Source organism: Eretmochelys imbricata, chromosome 2 (genome assembly GCF_965152235.1).
Source record: "Eretmochelys imbricata isolate rEreImb1 chromosome 2, rEreImb1.hap1, whole genome shotgun sequence".
Lineage (NCBI taxonomy): Eukaryota > Metazoa > Chordata > Testudines > Cheloniidae > Eretmochelys > Eretmochelys imbricata.
Window position 1 is genome coordinate 134,535,733 of NC_135573.1, and position 20,956 is coordinate 134,556,688.

Consider the following 20,956-nt stretch of genomic DNA (forward strand, 5'->3'; position numbering starts at 1 on the left):
TTTGCTAACAATTACTTGAAGTTTAGACTTCAGGGACAAACCCCCTCAGGAGGATGGGGCCCAATTTATAGCCCTGATTAAGGAAGGCAAACTGGTAGCCAAAACATCTTTTCAAACTGCAATGGATGTTGCTGAAACCACATCTAGAGGGACAGGCATAGGAATAGTTCAGAGGTATGGATGTTGGCTGCACTTCTTGGGGTTCCCCAGGGAGGTTCAGAATACCATGGAGGACTTGCCCTTTGAGTCTAATCTCTCTTAATAAGATGACTTACTAGTCTCTACATTCATTGAAAGACTCTAGGGCAACTCTCAGAACCCTGGGCATTTACACCCCAAAGAGAAAACCTCATAAGCAGGAGTAAAATCTGAGACCGCCTTCTCAGCCATTCTACCACTAGCACCCATTCAAACCACCATGCAAATCTTGGTACAAAAACCTCGGTGTATTGCTCCCTCTACCATAACTCCAACTACTCAATCCTATCTACCATCCAGGGATTACTTTTGACAGGACGATTGAAGACTGCCTACCCCTACTGATGCCATCCACTACTCCCCCCCTTCCCCCCCCCGCAAACATTTGGTGGCTGTCTTGCTCTTTCCACCCAAAATTGGAGAGTAATCACAACCAACAAGTGGGTGCTGGAAATCATTCCCTTTGACTACTCTGTAGAGTTTTTCTTCCCTCCTACCCCCAAACCCTCTTCCTGGGGCCCTTTTCAGGGACCACTCAAAAGGCGATTCTCTGTCAGGATGCAGGTGTACTCCTCCAAAAAGGGGCCATAGAACAAGTACCACTTCAGCACCAAGGACGAGAGTTCTATGCCCCTTTTTCATGGTGCCCAAGAAAAACAGAGAATGGAGATCATTCTCAATCTTCATTCTTTTGCTCACCAGAGGGCGCTGTGGTTCAAGAACAGCAGCAGCTCCCAGCAGAAAATAACTTCCGCAGTTCTGCCTTCTGCGCACCAGAGGGTGCTGTGGCGACAGAACAAAGCAGCAGCTCCTGACCAGCTAAGGAAGAGAGAGCCTGACTTCTTCACAGTGCCTGTCAGGTCAGGAGACAGGAGCTATGGGGAGACAGACAGCGTGGCATGCTGGAGGGTCAGAGGGGCTCAGAAGGGGGAGGACAGACTGAGCAGGGGCTGAATGGGAGTGGAGGCACATGGCCACAGGGGGGAGGGAGGTGCAGGGCCAACTGGTGATGGGGGGGTTCAGAGCTACATAGGGACAGGCGGTGGCTGGGTGGGGGCACAGAGACACATGGGGATGGGGTGGGGGGTATAGAGCCACATAGGAGGAGGGGGTGCAGGGCCACATGGGGATGTGGAGAGTGAGTGTCTGAGTGGGGGTGAAGGGACACATGTGGACAGAGGGTGCAAGAACACATGGGGACAGGGGCAGATATGCCTGACTGAATGGGAGAGGCTAGGGGTCAGCCAGGGTCTGCATGGGGCTCTCTAACAATCCCTCCCTGCCCCCCCCCCCCCCAAAACTGTTCCATACTTTTCTCACCCTACACAACAACCCTCCAAGTTCACAACCCGGGCTCTTTCCCAGCAACTTACTTTCCTCTCCCTCAGCTCCTCTGTTACCCCGACTCCCCCAAGCCTTTGTACTGCTTCTGAGGAGTGCGGGAAATACGGTTCTGTATTGTAGTTTAAATGATTTATTACTCCGAGTTCTGTATTAATATGTCTAGTAAGGAATCTATTTGTCAAAAAACATTTCCTGAATCTTTTTTGTGTTTGTTGTCTGTATTGTTATAGACATACTTGCTGACCAGGGTTTTGAAATAAATGACCAAAAATAATAGAAACTGGTGTGGTTATATTGTGTTGTTTTGACAAAATATGCAGAATTTTGCAGAATTTTTGCCGCTTTTGAGGATCTCTAGCTGCATCATTGTTTGCTCTCAATTAGCATGTATTCCTCCCTTGGATGGAGTGAGGTCGATTCCACTAAGGCACAAGAAACCTCAGCAGCACATCCTCAAGGGGTACCTGTACTGGAAATCTGTAAGGTGGCTACCTGGAGCTCTATCCATACAGTCACAAAACATTGTGCATTAGTTCAGCCTCTTCTGCAGATGCAGCTGTTGGGACAGCAGCATTATAGATCTCTATACCAACTACATCTTCATGTTCCCCCTCCTGTTTGAATACTGCTTACCAATTGCATATGTGTGGAATACAGGGACCAGCTCTCGAAGAAGAAATGGAGGTTACTTACCTATAACTGGAGGTTGTTTGAGATGTGCCCTCCTTCCCCTCTGCTTTGAATCCTTATGATTCACAGTAAGAGCAAAACTAGAGAGGTGTCAGTCTGCATTGCCTCTCATACCTTCAGTCCAGACCACAAGGAAGGCAGCTGCACTTGAATGGACTAATGGACACTGCTCGCTTGCGAAATCCGCAATTTCACGTGCATGGTGTACATGTGTACCCTCATGTGGACTACAGATAAGGACCACACATCTTGAAGAACGTACAGTTACAGATAAGTGACCTCCATATTTAGTCTTCTCTTGTCAGAGAGCCTTATATTAATAGTGAACATGGAATCGTCACTACAATAAGAGTCTCAAAATTACTAATAATTGGATGTCTGTATTTGTCCTTATTAGGGGGTGGAAAATAAGCTTGAATTACAAGAGTTCCACAATAGTAATTCAGCGTACTTCTCTGAATGTTTATTCTGTTCCACACATAAAGTTTTCAACATTGTCTGTTCATTACTTCCCCCCAGCCCCTGTATTCTTACTGCTTGCCATTTTAATACTTGAACAACTGGTAGAGAGAGCTTATAATCCTTCAGTCATTTGGCTTGTCTTCTTAGAGGGTATTTATAAACTATATTGTCCAGAGCGTTCTGTAGTGTCACTTACAACACAGAGAGTACTTTCAGTATTAAAGAAAAAATGACACTGTTTGCTTAAGTGGCTTTTCTAGATCATAATGCAAGTGACAATTTAATGAGAAATTTTCATAGAACCTAACTCATTCCACAAATGCTATATGCTAAAACTTTCCAAAGATCTATTTTCTAGTAAGCAACAAAGACTACATTAAAAGCAAATGACACCAGTTATGTCAAACTCAACAATCTAATGGCCAGATTCTACCAAAACTATAAATAGCGTTTTTAAAAAATAAGTCCAGATTCCCTCTGACAGAAAAAGAAATTGTGGTGTGTGGGGCTATAGGGAGAAAATATCCATGGGGAGTTTTCCTTGAAAACATGGGTGGATTAGGGAAAGGTTATATTCCCTACAGAAAAGACTACATGGTGCCAGATTTCATTCAAGGATGTTCAACCTAAAACCTTGCCATGTTATGTCACATATGTTTGCATGGAGCATTTATCTCCTATTTTCAGGGATCATTCACCACCGCCAGTCACAAATATCAGTCCTTTTATCTGAAGCTGGTGAGCAGCAGTCTAGTTACAAGAATATCCATGTGGTCCTGTACAGAGATAGTGTACTAAAGCAGTTGTTCCTAAGCATTGATCTGTTACTTATAACCTGAGTGTCTGATCATACTTCAGATGCCTTGCTGTGTTTTGGGGCTAGAACATGGGCATAGAACCTCCAGTCATCTTGCTGCTGCGTTGGCATCATCCCCCTTTCCATGCTGTTACATTCTGTTTCAGAAAGCTAATCATTTTAAACACTTTCCCAGCATCCCCTTTGGTTTTAAAAAAAATAGGCTTGTAAATTCTATAAAGCCAAACATTCAGTTATAGGCAATGTACAGTAGATACAGCAATGAAAATAAATATTTTCAATTAAGAAAACTGTTTTCCTAAAATCTGTGACTTGAGAAAATATTTTCAGCACTCCTAACAAACCAAAGTTACATGATAATGAGCTAATTACTATTGTTTCTAACTTCAGTTTGTAAACCACAATGCAAATTTCAGAAAGGAAAACTCCATTTCAGAGTTTTAAAAGAAAAAAGAATGCTGGTTTCAGTTAATTTGAGAATTCCAGGAATGTGTTTCACATTTCTGTTATAGTGAATGAAATGAGTCACCCAGAAACCATTACTAAAATATTTTTTGTTGCTCCTAAATGAAAATTACTTTAAAGCTTAGTGCCTGTAGAGTGGAGGCAGAGAGGAGACGATAATGTGTGAGAATGAACTTAAAAAGTGGTAGGTTTTGACCTTTACTTGTATCCTGGTTCACTAAATACAGGCATTAGATTACAAAACGTAATACGGAAATTATTTACAGAGGGCACAAGAACCTACTGTGACAGCTTTTTTTCTCTGGGTGTCATGTGCAAACGTCCGGGTTATGATGACACTTGAGGGTGTGCTTACCAGCACAGCATCTGATTAGTCACTTAACTTAGCAAGGAATGTCTTGGCACATACCTTATCAAAACATGTGAATATATCAGCAGAATAACATGTTTATTTCCTACTAAGCACTTCAACACATAATATAATGAAACAACTTTGTATTCTATACACTGTTAAAAAACAAAGTGTTATGATACTTCATTTGAGTTGGTCTTCCCTATGAACAGTTATCTGATGTGTTTATCTATTGAAATATATTTTACTCTCCTTAAACTGCTTCTCTAGTGATTTAGTCAGTGCATGGACAATGTTCAAAAGTAGTGTTGTCTGTCAGACTTTAACTATTTCTCATTCTTACAGTGAAAAAGATTGAAGCTAATATATCCAAGTTTTTTTCATGCTTAGTAGTATTGCTTTTGTTTTATTTATTATTTCTTGAGAGTAGGTGACGAAAAGTATCCTTGAGATCAGTCCTTTACAAAGTTCCACGGACTTCAAGTTAATATTTAAAGTATAAAATTCCTTCTTCGAGTGTCATGGGTGCTCCACTCCAGATGATGGACTCCAGATGCACGTACCCAGCTGTTGTCTCACGGCGGCATTAGGGTCTGTCTGTGCGCGCGTGTCCCGCACCCCCTCAGTTCCTTCTCAATCGGCTGAAGACGGGGCTCAGGAAGAGGTTCAGCACTGCCCCTGGTCACTGAAGGAAATAAGTAGAAATAGGTAGATAGAAGTGTCCCAGTTCTTTCCCTTCCTTTAGAATAGTTATTCCTTGTTCATTAGCTAAAAAAAGTTGTTTGTTTTTTTTTATTCTCACGTTCATCTCCCGTTGAGACTTCCCCCTCAGACAGTCATAGCTTCATGATGCCGGGGTCCCCTGGATTCAAAAAATGCATATTCTGCAATGAGTCTATGCCATGGTCTGATGAACAGTCACACTGTGTGAAGTGTCTAGGCGAGACACACGTCCCCGCTAAGTGTGTCCATTGTACTAGCCTGAAAACCAGGGCTCACCATGACAGAGACCTGCTGCTGAAAATGCTCCTTATGGAGAAATCTCTGCAGCCACCAACAGAGACGGGCACAAGTAAACCCTCTCCCTCATGCTCCCCTGCCAGGTCGGAACCTACCAGGAGCACGGCTTCACTCTCTCATGCGAAGAGGCAGGAAACCCCAATCTCTCCACATAGAGATCTACAGAAACAGAAAAGGTCTCTGGCAAAATCTCTTCCTCCGGTGCTGACCGTGGCAAAAACTGGCACAGCTGACCACCCCAGCACCTCAGGCACAGCTCTCATGGGGCACAGAAACCAGGACTCGACTACCCCACAGCAGGCAGCTTTCCTCAGCACTGGCCCTGCCAGCACCATGGACGGACCCAGTACCAGCAGTGCAGTCCACGAGCCTGACAATGACCTCCGCCGCAGACGCACCACTCCCGCAGAAATTGCTGCAGACGTCGGCTCACGCTCCGAGACCCGCAGCACCGCAGTCCATGGAGCCGCAGTAGTTCTTGAATCAGGCCCCAGAGCCTGACTCTCCCCTCCTAGGCACCGAGCACTCTCTCTCTGACCAGCCGCTCTCACCACCCGACTTGGCCACCCCCACCGACCGTGAGAATGACATGCTGCAGCAGGCAGAGTTTTCCCTGCCTGACTCTCCTCTCCCACCGGAGCCATACCTATTTCAAAGCACAACACTTCACAAGAACCAGCCTCAATTTCACTACTTTGTCCCCCCACGGGTGGGGCCCCACTTTTCATACCCTGTGCACTGGCCTCAGTGGTACCCTTGATCTACCCATTGCGCCAATCCTTCTCGCAGACCTTCTACCAGAACGCAGACCCTCTCTGCACCTCTATCTCCAGTTCCATCTACATTCAGAGCTCCTGAGCTGCCCCTCGAAGATGTGGGCTACGAACCTTTCCCTGAATCACCTGCTCATAACTCTCCATCAGCTGCAGATGAAGCTCGCATGACACCACTGCCACAGAACGTGGATGATTTTAAGCAGTTCCAGGAACTTTTTAAGAGGATGGCAATCAGCCATGACATTCCATTAGAGGACATGCAGGAGACACAACACAGACTCCTGAAAATCCTCCAACCCTCTGTGCCATGAAAGATTGCACTACCCATAAACGAGGCTCTCCTGGAACCCACTGATACGATATGGCAGATCCCTGCCTGCATCCCACCAACATGTAAAAGGGCTGAACGTAAATATTATATACCAGCTAAGGACGTAGATTTCTTATTTTCCCATCCACTGCCCAACTCTCTTATGGTGGATGCAGTGACCCATAGAACAAAGCAGCCACAATACGGGCCCACTCTGCAAGATAAGGACCTCAAACGACTTGAATTCCTGGGCCATACTCCACCCTCCTTGCAAGCTACGACTATGACAGTTACAAGTTATTTGACTTTACCTCCCATATCCCAGAGGACAGAAGAGCGGATTTTAAATCTGTCCTCATCGAAAGTCAACTGCTGTCTAGGACAGCGCTACAAGCATCCCTGGACATGGCAGACATAGCAGCCCGCACTACTGCCACCATGGTATTGATGCACTGGTCTTCCTGACTGTCTGCATCTGGCATCCCTGAATATCTGCAGACCAAAGTGGAGGACCTTCCCTTTCATAAGGATAAACTTTTTTCCAAAAAAATCGATGAAGTTCTTCACACCATGAAAGACTCTAGGGCCATCCTGTGCACACTGGGGATATACCCGTCTCTCCCCAGGAGGCAACAGGATCAACCTTATCAGAGGCCCCATGCACAACAAGATCACCGGCCCCAGTTGAGACTGTATGATACTGAGAGGAACCGCAACAGACCTCTCAGGCACAGACAAAACCATGCACAACCGACTACATCCCACACATCAAGAAACAAACAAACAACAATTCCCCAGGGCCTCTTTATTCCCCGTTTTAAAGATAGGTACTATGTTTTCCCTTCTCCAGTCTACCGCGACTCACCCCATCCTCCAGGAGTTCTCGAAGATAATTGCTAACAGTTCCAAGATTGCTTCAACTAGTTCCTTAAGTTTCTTAAGTACCGTCAGGTGAATTTCATTAGACCCTACTGATTGATTACATCAAATCTATCCAAATATTGTTTAACCTATTTTTTGCCTATTGTGGCTTGGGTTCCTTTCCTTTTGTTGTTAATATTAATTGGGTTGAGTATCTGGTCACAATTAATCTTTTTAGTGAGGACTAAAACCAAATAGGGATTAAACACCAGAGCCGCCTTCATATCCTCAAATATTACTTCTCCTTCCCCACTAAGTAGTGGATTTACACTTTCCTTCATCATTGTCTTGCTCCTGATGTATTCAGAGAACCTCTTCTTATTGCCTTTTACATCCCTTGCTGGGTCTAACTCATTTTTGTGCCTTAGCCTTTCTGATTTTGTCCCTAGATGCCTGCGCTCTTCCTTTGTACTCCTCCTTAGCAATTCGTCCATGTTACCACCTTTTGTAGGATTTCTTTTTGATTTTCAGGCCATTAAAGAGCGCCTAATGGAGCCATATTGGCTTCTTACTAGTCTTGCTATCTTTCCTTCACATTGGGATAGTTTCCTTTAATGTTGTCTCCTTGAGAAATTGACAGCTCTCCTGAACTTCTATTGCTTAGCTTTTTATTGCCATGGGACCTTACCTACCAGTTCTCTGAGTTTGTTAAAGTTAGCTTTTCTTGAAGTCCATTGTCCTAATTCTGCTGCTCTTGCTCCTTTCTTTCTCTAGAATCATGAAATCTATCATTTTGTGATCACTTTTATCCAAATTGCCTTCCACCTTCAGATTCACTTCCAATTCCTCCCTATTAGACTTGACTCTGACCAAAATGTCTGTTCCTTCCTCCACTTTCAGAAACAAAAAGTTGTCCCCAATACATTTCAGTAACTTTTTGGAAATTTTGTTTTGCTGTATTACTTTTTCCAACAGATGTTTAAATAGTTAAAGTCCCGCATTATTAGCAGGGCTTGTGATTTGGTTATTTCTGTTATTTGTATTAGAAATGCCTCATCCACCTCCTCTTCCTGAGTTCATGGTCTATAGTTGCTCCTTTCCCTCATGTCCTCCCTATTTTTTTCCCTTTCATCTTTACCCCGAGATCTCAGCTGGTCGGTCTCTCACCACCTCCTAGACCTCAGAACAACTGTACAAAATTACACTGATGTGATTGACCATGTGATGTATAAAGCAAGTTTATTTCTGCATTATTTTTGTATTTTATGCATTGTAAAGTCCTGGAAAGACACACAGAGTAGCTATTGCCTAGATTCAAACTGAGCACCTGTTACTACCATGGACTTCCAGGGGAGGAGCAGGTGCTCAATGCCACACAGGATTTGGCCTTTAAACAGCTAGGTCACAGGTTACAGTTTAATATGCTACATCAGTAATGGGCGTAAAAGTGTTGTCTATCTGCACTTGGAAACTACTGGACTTCGGTGGCATTTTTAAGTGAGGTCATTTTTAAACAAAATTTTGTAGTTTTGTCTTTTAAATAAGACAGAATTTTAAGCTGCATCTTCCAATGTTTCCTTTGAACACTGGCCTAAGACAGATAAATGTAAGTGTGACCCTTCTGCCCGTCAGAGCTGGCAGCAACAAGGGCCGGGTTCAGTATCTAGGGGTTCCGTTCCAATAACACAATGCAAAACCATTTCAAGCCCCCATCCCGTGACCTGGGACAAATATATACCACCCCACTGTGTGCCTCTAAGAGGCAATACTTCCCCTCTCGCAAGCACAGAGTTTGAGCGTAGCAAAAGCCTTTTAATAATGGAGAGAAACAATGTGGCATTATGTTGGGGGAAACACCACCAACAGGATTCATAACACAAGCCATGAGCAAAAACCCACCCCAAGCAAATTGGGCCATGTCCTCTCCCTTTGGTTCTTGAGTCCAGCAACCCAAAAGTCCAATAACCCAAAAGTCTCTCTCTGTCCTTGGGGAGTCCAGAGTTCAGAAGTTCATCTGCAGAGTTTTAACCATCCCCCCCCCCCCCCAGCCTGTGTGGAAATTGGGGTGGGGGAGTAAAGGGGCATCTTATGTGCTCCGACAGCCAACTGCCCCATCTATCTGTGGGTTTCTGCTGCAGCCTTCACTGCCAGCCGCTCCCCCGGTAGCTGTCCTGGAAGCCACTCCGCCAGCTGCTCCCCCCGGTAGCCATCTTGCGAGCCGCTCCACCAGCTGCTCCTCGCCGGTAACAGGCCTGCGAGCCTCTCACCAATATATCTTCAGGCTCCCTAATACTTAACACAGTACTCAGTGATTTCAGCTCGTAGTAGGGGAGTCCAGTGCTGGGGCACCATTGGCCCAAAGTGAATTCAGCTCTGCAATCTATAATCAGACTCCTAATGGAATCAAAATTAGCTCTGCTATTACACAGTGGAGAGAGGAGGCAGTGCAGCTGGCATTTAGGACCCTCAGAAGGGGCCCATACCACAAGGTACAAATGTCTGTCCCCAACCTTTCTCAATTCACTGAGTTTTGGAACCCATGTCCCTTGCCTAGCAAGTGCTACTTAGTTGATGGCGAGTACCTCCATCATAACAAAAAGCCAAGTACAGTTCCACTGTCCTTGATCCACATAATCAGGATAACAATACTTTATTCTTCCTGCCCCAATAACAGAGAAACTGGGGATCCCACAGCAGTCAAAGTGTGAACATCTAGGTGGAGTGGCACATGAGATCAGCCCCTGAAGTTCTTTTCCACAACCCATCACAACTCACCACCAGATGTCAGGATAGAGCTCATCCTGACTCTGCTTACATAAGAAAAATGTCTCCATTTTTGGTTGCAAAAGCACCAACTGAGCTTGAACAGTTGCAACACAGGTTTCTTGAAATCTTGTGCTGTGGCTGTACAGGAATGGAGGAAGAGATTCCTTGCTTTCATCACAGTGTCTGAAATCCCATCAGCAGACCACTTTCACATGGTTGACTGCTTGGTTATTAGTCTTTATTTTTGGTAGCAGTGGCAAGTGTTTCTTACTATGAGAAGTTTTTAGCTAACTTTCCAGATGGGATCATTCAGATTTGGATTAATCTGCTGGCAGCTTTGGGGCAATTATTAGAGAGGACAAATACAGGAGCTTTTCTGCTTGAATTTCAAATATACCACCCAAAGCAGTTCTGGAGGCTCCTCAGAAAATATTTACTTAACAATTACTAAGTAAGCAAACCGCATACTGAGTGTAATTATTTTGTTTTTTCCATTGTGCAAAGATTCTTTGTGCCAACAATATGCAAGTGCCCTGAGAAACCAAGCTAAATATGTCTACATATAGAAACTTCTTAGGCCAAGATTCTGAAGTATGGTCACTTATCTGAAAAGAGCAACGGTTATCATGGTGACAAAATATCTCACTTTTTATCAAATATATGCATGAAACTACTTGTAAAATTAATGCTTTTTCAGTACTCCAAATGTAAAATGTAAAGTGAAATATCTTCCCTTAATGCAAAACTGATAGACTTCTTTAGAGCTGTTATGAAAAATGATGATAAAGGAAAGAAGGGTAGTATTGTGATGGGTGTTAGTACTGTGGCATTTCAAATTTTAAAATGATCTCAGCTGGTGTCTTCTAAAATTTTTTTATAAAAATTCTTGGATTAAACAGTAAGAGAAACAAAGAACGAAAGATGGGAGGCTCATGGCAGTATAGGAGCAAAATTAAAGTAACGGAAGTTAGAATGGGACCTTGTGTTATAAAATAAAACTATAAATTAGCCAAAAAGTGAGTAAGTACAGACAGGTTTATAATACATATTTTACTGATTACTACTTGTGTTTAAAATCAAAACACATATATAGTTATACTGATTTTGAAAATGACCCAATTTACTATTATCTCTGGCACTTACCTTCAGCACGTTATTTTGACAAGGGAGCCTTGTAAGTTCTTTGATCCAAAGCCATTTGAAACCCTGTTTAAAAATCTAAATATGACTCACCATGCTTGTCTACGTTGCATTATATAAAAAAGCATTTTTGGTTTGTGTGATGACACCTTCAGGAGACACGGTCACAGGTATTACAGGTCCCATTTTACTTCACAAAGTCAAAAGCCCAAGCCTGGAGAGAAAAAAGAGGTAAATGTATAAACTGTTGTTTTGTTTTGTTTTAAATAATGGCAAATGTACTTCATTTACTGACCAATACATTAAAAAAAAATCACAGAATCTTACCCTGTTTTCCCATAGACTATGTAATTTGTAATCTCCAGAATCAGGTTCAAGAAACATAAACTTTGTGTGCACATCCAGCATCATTTATAAACTCTGTTCTTTGATTCAGGGAAAATACAAATTCTGTAAAAGTACAGGTGAAGTTTTTATGATCTCCAAGTCTGATTCAGCGAACTCCAATGCTTTGTGGACACAGTAGGTCAAGCTTGTAAAATACCACCTATAGCTCATATGGAGAAATCTTCACAGCTTATTTTGGAGGTTTGAGCCTACACACACTGCCTTTATTTTGTTTGGGAAGTTCCTAAATCAGCACAAAAAACTTGAAAAAGGCACAAAGTGTGTGTGTGTGTGTGTGTGTGTGTGTTAAAAAAAAAATCATTCCCAATAGGTCTTCTGACAGGAAGCTTGGACAGTGTTAGATTTAGCTCTGTGCTACAGTAACACAGGCTTTTGATGTATTGAGTTAAAGTTTGTCAAATCAGCACTTCATATCGTTTGCTTTTTGTGCATTTGATATAAGGGCATAATATTGTATGAGAAGATGAGCCATGTGAGCAGAGTGGCTTCAGTAAGTCGTAACAATTCAATATTTATCCTAACATTGAAAAGAATCAAGCAGCTAATTTAAAGCTTGATTTCTTTTCTGCCATTTTTTAAGGAAAACTTTCTTTTCATCTGAGGAAGATAGAACCAAATTACCCTGGTTTTATTCCTAGCAGTTGCAGAGGTGGGGAATATTCCCCTTTTAATCTTGTGGTTCAGTATCCCACTAGGTTCTTAAGTTAAAGGGTCACTATCTCTGGCTTAGATAGGCCTCAGCATGTACCCTACAGTACCTTAAATTCTGAATAAGTCTTCCCAAGTTCTTCTGGTGTCCAAATAAACATGATCTAACATTGTCATGTTTCAGAGTAGCAGCCGTGTTAGTCTGCCTGTTATTCACAAAAAGAAAAGGAGTACTTGTGGCACCTTAGAGACTAACAGATTTATTTGAGCATAAGCTTTCGTGAGCTACAACTCATGTTAGCACTGTTATGCTGCATGTCATTTTATATGATCATTTGGGCAAATGTAATGTTAAACATGTACATTGAGGTAGGCTGCAATGAGAAATGACTAACTTAACTAGTCAAGGAAGTACAGGCATTGAAATAGAATCACATTTGTGACAACTTAGTGGAGGAAGTGTTTCTGGTGCCTTGGATAAATACACAGTTTAGAAACTATTGAAGTGGAGTACATGTGGTAAATAAACATAATTTTAATTAAAAGATCTCAAACTGTTTAAAGATCAGTAAATGTTGTTCTCATTTTACCTTGAGTAAGACTAAGACAGGGGTCTCAAACACATGGGCCTGCCATAGGTGCTGACTCCACTGGCAGCCAAGCTCCCCTCACGACCCCGCCTCTGCCCTACCAAGCGTGCCGCGTCCCCACTCCTCCGCCTACCTCTCAATGCTTAGGACTTTCCGGGGGGAGGAGCAGGGACACAGTGCGCTAAGGGGAGGAGGCGGGGCTGGGGTGGGGATTTGGGGAAGGGATTGGAATAGAGGCGGGGGGGCAGAGTTGGGGCGGGGACTTTGAGGAAGGGGTGGGAAGAGGCAGGGCAGGGACGGGGTCTCATGAAAGGAGTGGAGTGGGGTGGGAGTGGGGGACTTTTGTATCTTTGTCTGACAAAGTGTCAGTGATGCGGCCCTCAGGCCAAGTCCTCATGTGGTCCTCATGTGGCCCTCATGGTGATTTGAGTTTGAGATCCCTGGACTAAGATATCAAATTTTTGCAACCTGCTCACTGTCAGATGGTAAACCAGTAGCATAGTTGACAATGGAATCTAGTTGTCTGTCTTACTTCCATTGTGTAAGCATTAAACCAGAATGTTTTTCTTAAGGACAACTTAAGGCAAACTGTTATCTTACAAATACCAAGCAGCTGGTATATTAATATGCTGATGCTTTTTCAAGCACTTCAGGTTATAAGTCCAGAGTTAGAACTTGACTTTGATCCTGTGGCATGTTAGACACTTTCCTTCAGCTGGAATTTCCCCGGTTGCACCTAAAATAAGTTAAAGATCCACTCAGGAAGTTGATATCCTTCCCCCACACCCGCTCCAAACACTAGCAGTGCTGAGCCATGTTCATTTGCCCTGGCAAACTGCCGTGTTTATGATCCAAGTTAAACACAGGCATTAGTACTGTCTAGCTGTATATCTCTTATTTACCTTAGAAATTCTGCATGATTAAATGATTCCTCACTTCCTGAGCTGGCTCACATATAGCATTGTCTTCTAGTGGCCTCCACTATGCTCAATGGGTAAACTGCTGTTTGCCTCTCATGCAGGTATATATCAGGTTTGATAGTTGTATTGGAATATACAATGTGCCAACAGTAGCTTGAACACTTTTCCAGGTCTGTATAATAACTTCTCATGCGATTTGTCTAGACACTTGAAATAGTTTAAAGTTCTCAAACTTTCCATCTCTAAACTGGTGAGCCTTTGAGCAATGTTACTTGTTACCTTGAGCTAATTTCAAGGATGTAGTAGTACAGGATTCATGAGTCACATCTTTGAAGTGTATATACTGTTGCCTTAACAACAGACAGCATATATGTTACATATTTATCTATTCGTTTGGAATTTTCCTACTCTATAATACGAGTGCCCATCTTTCAAAAATATACACATAAATAGGTCAATCAGTTACCTCAAGATAAAATCAAATTAGCCAGTAACATCATCAGTATGACAAAGTAATTTTCCATGAGAGTCTCATGCAACAACCACTCCACTCTACCCATCACCCATCTTTTTTACAGATGAGAGAGAAAAGATAACCCTGAAAGCTAATAAACTCGGGCAGTTACAGATCGACTAGTAAAGCACATTCCAAAGTCTCAAATTCCCTGCTTGCTGAGTGGATTACCCTCTTATTGCCTTCAACAGGTAGGGAATGTGAGAAGCCCAGAGTGCATGCTGGGAGGATAGGGGCTGTGACTTCCCACTCCCCCTTTTGTCTTTTGCTTAGCTGTTGGCAGGAACAGGAGGTAATGGGGCCAATGAATTGGCTTCCAGATGTCCCTTCCCTGTCTATTTAAGCTAGCCTAGGCTTTTCAAATGCCTCTTGCTCTCCAATTAGCTGCCCTGCCCTCCTTCCCCTTCATTCTATGTTAGGAACAGTCCCTTTTATGTTGCTAGGAGTCTGACTGACTGCCTGTTTTCTAGTGATCAGGAAGGAATTTTTCCCTTTGAGGCCATGTTGGCAGGAAGTTCGGTGGTTTTTTTTTTAATGTCTTCCTCACAGCCTCCTGGATGTACAGTTAATTGAAAACAATAGATTATTGGAAGGTTTATATAATGAGGGTAGGACTACTGACCCATCACAACTTCTGGCCTGTGCCCAATGCATATAAAGGCTAAAAGCACCAGCTCCCAGAGGTCAGTGGGACTCAGGGTTTTGCTGTAGGACCTTACACTTATATAAGGAAAGAGTCCCAAAATCTTTGAGGACTGAGGTCTCTTCACCACCAGCTTTGTGGCCTCTGTCACCCACCCCACCCTCCTCCCACCCCTTACACAGGGATGGGGAGAGGGAGGTTTTATAATTGAGCTGAGTCTGTAGGGTAGGTAAGGGAGCATCTATCCTGAGTTACTGTTTTGTTTGTGAGGTTGGAGCCCTGTAACCTGCACTGGAACCTATTAAAATGCCTGGTATGTAAGAGTGAGGAGTGGGCATTGTAGGTGCCAACCCCAGTGTATAAATAATAAAGTTGCAGCCTGCTGATTAAACCCATCCCATGTGTCTGTCATTTATTCTCCTTCCTGGCCTGTCAGTGATTTATAATTCATGTAATTAGCCTGAGTTGCAGATAATGATGGGTAAAGTGGTATATATGTACAGTCTATAGACTTCAGGATATATAGGAAATGGGCTTTGTGAGAAAAAAGTTTTTACAGTTTCACACAACAGGAAAATATGTATGGTGCTGAATTCCTTTGACCAGTTTCTAAATTAATTTCTCAATGTGATTCAAGGTGATACTTCCCTCCCTCACACACATTTGTTTCCATGGCCAAAAAAGTCCCAGGGCAGTTGAGATTTTCACCCTTAGTGGTAAGGACTCCTGGCAATCTATCTAGATAAGGGGTGGGCAAACTATGGCCTGTGGGCCGCATCTGGCCCCCCAGGGCTTTGGATCTGACCCGCAGGATTCCCCCCACTCTGGCGCCGCAAGCCCCGCGTCGCTCCCTGAAGCGGCTGGCACCACATCCCTGCAGCCCCTCGTGGGGGTAGGGAGGCCAGAGGGCTCTGTGTGTTGCCCTCGCCTCCAGGCACCACCCCCTGCAGCTCCCATTGGCCGGGAACAGGGAACCGTGGCAAATGGGATCTTTGGGGGAGGTACCTGGAGGAGCAGCAAGGGCAGCACACAGAGCCCTGTGCCCTCCCTTTTCCAGGGGCCGCAGGGACATGGTTCCGACTGCTTCCCAGAGCAGCCTGGGGCCAGGGCAAGCAGGCAGGGAGCCTGCCATGGCTCCGGTGCATGCCACTGCACCCTGGTGCCGCTCTAGGTAAGTGGCACTGGGCTGGAGCTCGTACCCCGAACTGCTCCACCCCACACCCCAACTCCATGCCCTGAGCCCCCTGCTGTAGCCCGCACCACTCCTGCACCCCAACACCCAGCCCTGAGTCCCCTGCCACACCCCTCCTGCACACCAACCTCCTGCCCTGAGCCCCCCTGCACTCCGCACCCCTCTCTGCACCCCAGTCTGCTTCACTGAGCTCCATCATACACCTCGCATCCCTCCTGTGCCCCAATCCCTTTCCCTGCGTCCTTTCCTGCACACCGTACTCCCTCCCGCACCCCAACACCCTGCCCCAGCCCTGCATACAATTTACCCACCCAGATGTGGCCCTCGGGCCAAAAAGTTTGCCCACCTCTGATCTAGATCCTCTCTCACTTTGTCACATACATTCACCATGATCTATGATATTTGTATCTGAGGAAGAGGTACTACTTTGACACATCTGGGAATGTGATTACTTTTTATTCTCTAAAGTATTTTCTGACTTTCTCATTCTTTCTACAGCTTATATGCAAAAACCAAAGTGGAAAAAAATCTTGGGCTCTGTGTTTCACAAAAATGGGCTAGTATGAATGCCTCATGGTGAGACACTAACTACACATAATGACAATCCATGACTTACAAATCAGGTGTTGGTGTCTATAGACAGCCATGCCTCCACCTTGTTCCATTTTTGTATGTTTCCTTAACAAAAATGTGACTTGTGTGCTTTGTTCTGAGGACTAAATATTTGTTGCATGTGTTGTAACTCTATTTTCTATGGATGTTTTAATATTGCATATATGATTTTTGCCATCCAACCTGAATGCATCTTTTCTAAATATTTAGCTCATGTTTTTTAAACTTGTTTTAAAAATGAGATTATTTCCTCCAGTTATGGAGAAGGAACACAATTGTGTATGTGTATACTCAAACCCAATGGACACATACAACTGTGAATATATAAACAAAGGTCTATGTGTTTATATTAAATGTATAAAAGTATATTTTGTGTATGTACAAGGGGTCTGCCCTCACATAACTTGTTGGATCAAGGCGTTCGCTAATGGTACAATACTTATGTAAATCACATTGGCCAGGCCAAGCGTGGTGAATTTTTTATATAGAATTACATGGTAAATCACCCACAAATAAATGTAAATATCTTCTCTACTTTGATGGGGACATGTCAGAAATTCTGTACACACAGTAGAGGCTGTTGGAAGTTTTTCAAAGTTAGGCACGTACAGTCTTGCCCATACATTTTTAAGTCAGGGGGGAGCTACACAGAACAGCTTAAAGGGTTAGAGTATAAGTTATACATACAGCATATATCCTTCAGCAAGTTTGCAGTGTTACACAGAAGTTGCTATAATAGACTCTTCTGATGTAAACCGTGTGAACTTACATATTTTATGTTGTACTACATATATAAATAAATGAAAATTATTTGGAAAATATATATGCTTCCCTGTATGAAAAGGGAGGGTAATAATGTTCATGGAATATTGGGTTGTATTTATCTTTAGTTGATCTATTTTCTTTTACTAAAAAATAGACATTCCCAGTTCATTGAAAAGGGGAATGTACATTTACATTTAGACTTGGTTTCAAATTATGAGAAATCCTAACTTCTGACATTCATGCTATAAGGAGCTACTATGCAGCTTTGCAAGTTGAAAGGCCTATTCTTAAAGTAGTAAAAGTTTGTGAAATGTGATTTTACTGGAAAAGTGAGTATATTCTATATTCATAAAACCTTTTCATCTTTTTTGTTATATTAGAGAAAGATTAAAGATTATGTCCAGGTTATTACTTCAGTAAACAAATACAAAATCTTTTACTTTGCAGCATTTGCTGTCATTATTCCTGCTGCTGAAGTCAAGTCTGAGTGATCATTAGGCTCTTTTGAAAGTATAGTAGTAATCCAGAATAATCCATATCTATAAAACAATAAGGTTTAAATTTGCAATTCTCTTTATGAGAACAGTCTGATTTAATTTGGGTTTAGAAGAGCAATTACTATACAATATAATTGTGCTTTAAATCAGGTTAGGTTTTATTATATCTTTAAACATACAAAGTTGTCTGCATGACTTTTTTCATTCACCCAGACCATTTTAAAATTATGGGTTTATTCACAGTTCATAAAATTCATGTTGTACATTTAAAGACCCAATCCTTGTTTCTTTATTCATGTGAGTAGTCCCATTGAGTAAGGCAAGTATAAGTATGTTTCTGTATTCATATGGAAAAATTGATCCATGGAGTGAATCTGTTGGCAGATCTCTCTGTTGCCTTCACATCACTGTGTGCACAGTCACAGCAGAGGTTCTTATTTCAAATCCTTCTCTACTTCACAAGTAAATCTAAATTTGTGTGGATCTGGCTGTGGGACAGGCTTCAAGAACTGCACTCAGTGCATGTGATCAGAGTTCAAATAGCAAAGTCCATCTTTGTGTCTAGAGTTCAAGATGTTTTGATTCAAGATACCTTGGTTCTTTGTTGTCAGACACTGGAAGGGTTTCTTATGTCCCTCCTGTCTTGCTGGACAATACAGAATATCATCATGGGGCAAATCTATACTAAAGTATAGATTTGTGTGCATGTATGTTTACAAATAAACACTATGCGGCCCTATAAAACAGTAGTTTGGCTTTTTAGTTCTGATTATCAATACCTTGAGAAGGCTGTCACACTGAACAGCACAAGGAGAAGATTATAAGGAAACATGGAAATATGCTTAATCTTAGTGTATTTATTTATTATACAAAATTGACATCAAAATTGATTTAATCTCCAATCTCAATTCCTTAGATATACATCTTTAATAAATATTGTTGTTAGAGATTCCTCATACAGTTTTCATTCCCTCCTCTGCTTTTTAACAGAATAAATGTAACTTGCAAAACAAAGTCTCAACAAGGTAGGGAGAAATCATTATAAATTGATACTCTTGTAGGAATATTATTCTGTGCAGTTTCTACTATATTTAATAAATTGTACCAACTATACCCTTCGTGCTTACATAATCCTGATAGAAACTGAACCTTACAGAATAAAATAACATGCTCCTGGCAATCTGAATAATGTAGAGTCAGTGTAAGATGTTTCATGAAATATATAAATAACCTTCTGTACCCAGAAGCAGTATATACTCTACTAGTTAACTATAAATAACCAGAAAATTAAGGCAATTGTAACAGAGGTAGATCCTTTTCTCCACAGCTAGGTTGTAGACAAATTAGAAAAGAATGCTACACATTCCATGAGCATGTTCCATACCTTGCCTGGCTTTCCTGTGCTGATTCAATGCTATGTGGAGTGTCACCACACTAAATGGTGTGTGGCAAGTACGCCTATGTATCTTGCTTCTGCAGTTTGTCAGATAAAGATGGGGAAGTTCCATAAACTTGAACTGTTGAAGAAAAGAACGGTTACATGGAACTTCTATTTGACAGTGTTGCCAGCACTGACAGTTGGCATGGCAACACAGTGATTATGCATATTTACTACCAGCCTGCTGCTCATCCTCTGAAACTGGGAATGCATACGGCCCACGTGATCCAACCCTGCCGCCTGTCACCTTCACGCTCTGGAGGGAGGAACAGCAACCCTGATGTGACTCATCTCTTGTGTGAAATGGAAACAAAATTTATTTTAATAACATGCATTCAAACTTGTATGTCACAGATATTATCTGGGTCTATGTAAAAGGCAGTTATTCAACAGCTGTCCCACACGTGAGTGTGTGTGTTCACTCTCTCTCACACACACACACACACACACACATACATATATTTTTGCTACATTTGTCTTTATCTGGCTCTCCAGTAGCCCAAGATGTCACTGCTGCCAAACCAGTAACTTTTTAGGATGAAATGTTGCTTTTCCCTGTCACATAATGAATCCTTGACCATAGTAGTACACACTTTGTGCTGTCACCCAGAGCTGTATAGCATTGGCCTGGTCTTGCTGGAAAGGCATTGTGATTTAAAAATAAAATTATTAAAATTAGTGAAATTCGTATGAAATTACTTGACAATCATGCTAATAAAGGCTTGGGAAATTTACTTGATGATTTAGTATTGTAGTTCTTGTCCAAGTTTTGATCATCTTGCACAATTTGGCTTGTTGCCCTGACTACATCACACACACCCTTTAAGTCCTTCCCTTGGCTCCCACTCTTCCATCTGAAACAAAAATTTCTTATCCTTGGTTTCAAAGCTCATCACAATTTTGTTCCACCCTACCTATCCAACTTGTTACCTTTATGTCAGGTAAGTTCCTACCTATGATGCCAGCGTTGATTGCCTGCTTCTCAAACAAGCACTTTCATGGTTCCTTCCATATTGCTTGCACGGGGAGAGCTCCTAGTCAAAGTCCATAAAGCCAACTCTTTAACTTTTCTTAAGTCCCTCTTCAAAACTCACTTCTGCTATAATACAGAAAGAAACTGGAATCTGAGATTGGCTAGGTAGGTTGTGAATTGTGTAGTGGATCTAAAGGGTCCACCCCAGTTGATGAGCCAAGTGGTATCAATGTTATGCCACATGATGATGGAATTTTTTATTTTTCTGTTTGCTATTAAAAATGCTGCTTGAGAATGTATTAGAGTTTGATTTAGGGATATTTACTTTGTATATTTTGTCATGATGTTGACAATTTGTTTTTTAATGGTTACAAAAGCTTTATTTTTTAAAACTCAATGTCAAATGATTATTGTCTGAGCCCCTCTTATAATTTCCCAAAGTATGAAAATTTAAATAAATAAAAATGGAAAAAATGCTTAAAAATAAACACTGTTTAAATTTATTTTAAAAACTTCTTTGGGGATGAATGGGTATAAAGGAGACTGTTGTTTGTA

General features: G+C 42.2%; 1 protein-coding gene and 2 long non-coding RNA genes across 3 annotated transcripts in view; 1 reads left to right on the forward strand and 2 right to left on the reverse strand.

The window, feature by feature from the left end:
- LOC144261334 (uncharacterized) overlaps positions 1-2,359 on the reverse strand; it is a 47,154-nt gene extending 44,795 nt beyond the window's left edge. Inside the window, exon 1 of the long non-coding RNA XR_013345228.1 lies at positions 2,236-2,359. This is a non-coding gene — a long non-coding RNA (uncharacterized LOC144261334). The remainder of the gene's footprint in view (positions 1-2,235) is intronic.
- RETREG1 (reticulophagy regulator 1) overlaps positions 1-20,956 on the forward strand; it is a 146,086-nt gene that overhangs the window by 58,099 nt on the left and 67,031 nt on the right. The window lies entirely within an intron of this gene.
- LOC144261332 (uncharacterized) lies at positions 4,406-19,498 on the reverse strand. The gene is made up of 3 exons (XR_013345227.1): positions 19,375-19,498; positions 11,295-11,415; positions 4,406-5,013 (listed from the first exon to the last, which is right to left on the reverse strand). It is a non-coding gene; the product is annotated as an uncharacterized LOC144261332 (long non-coding RNA).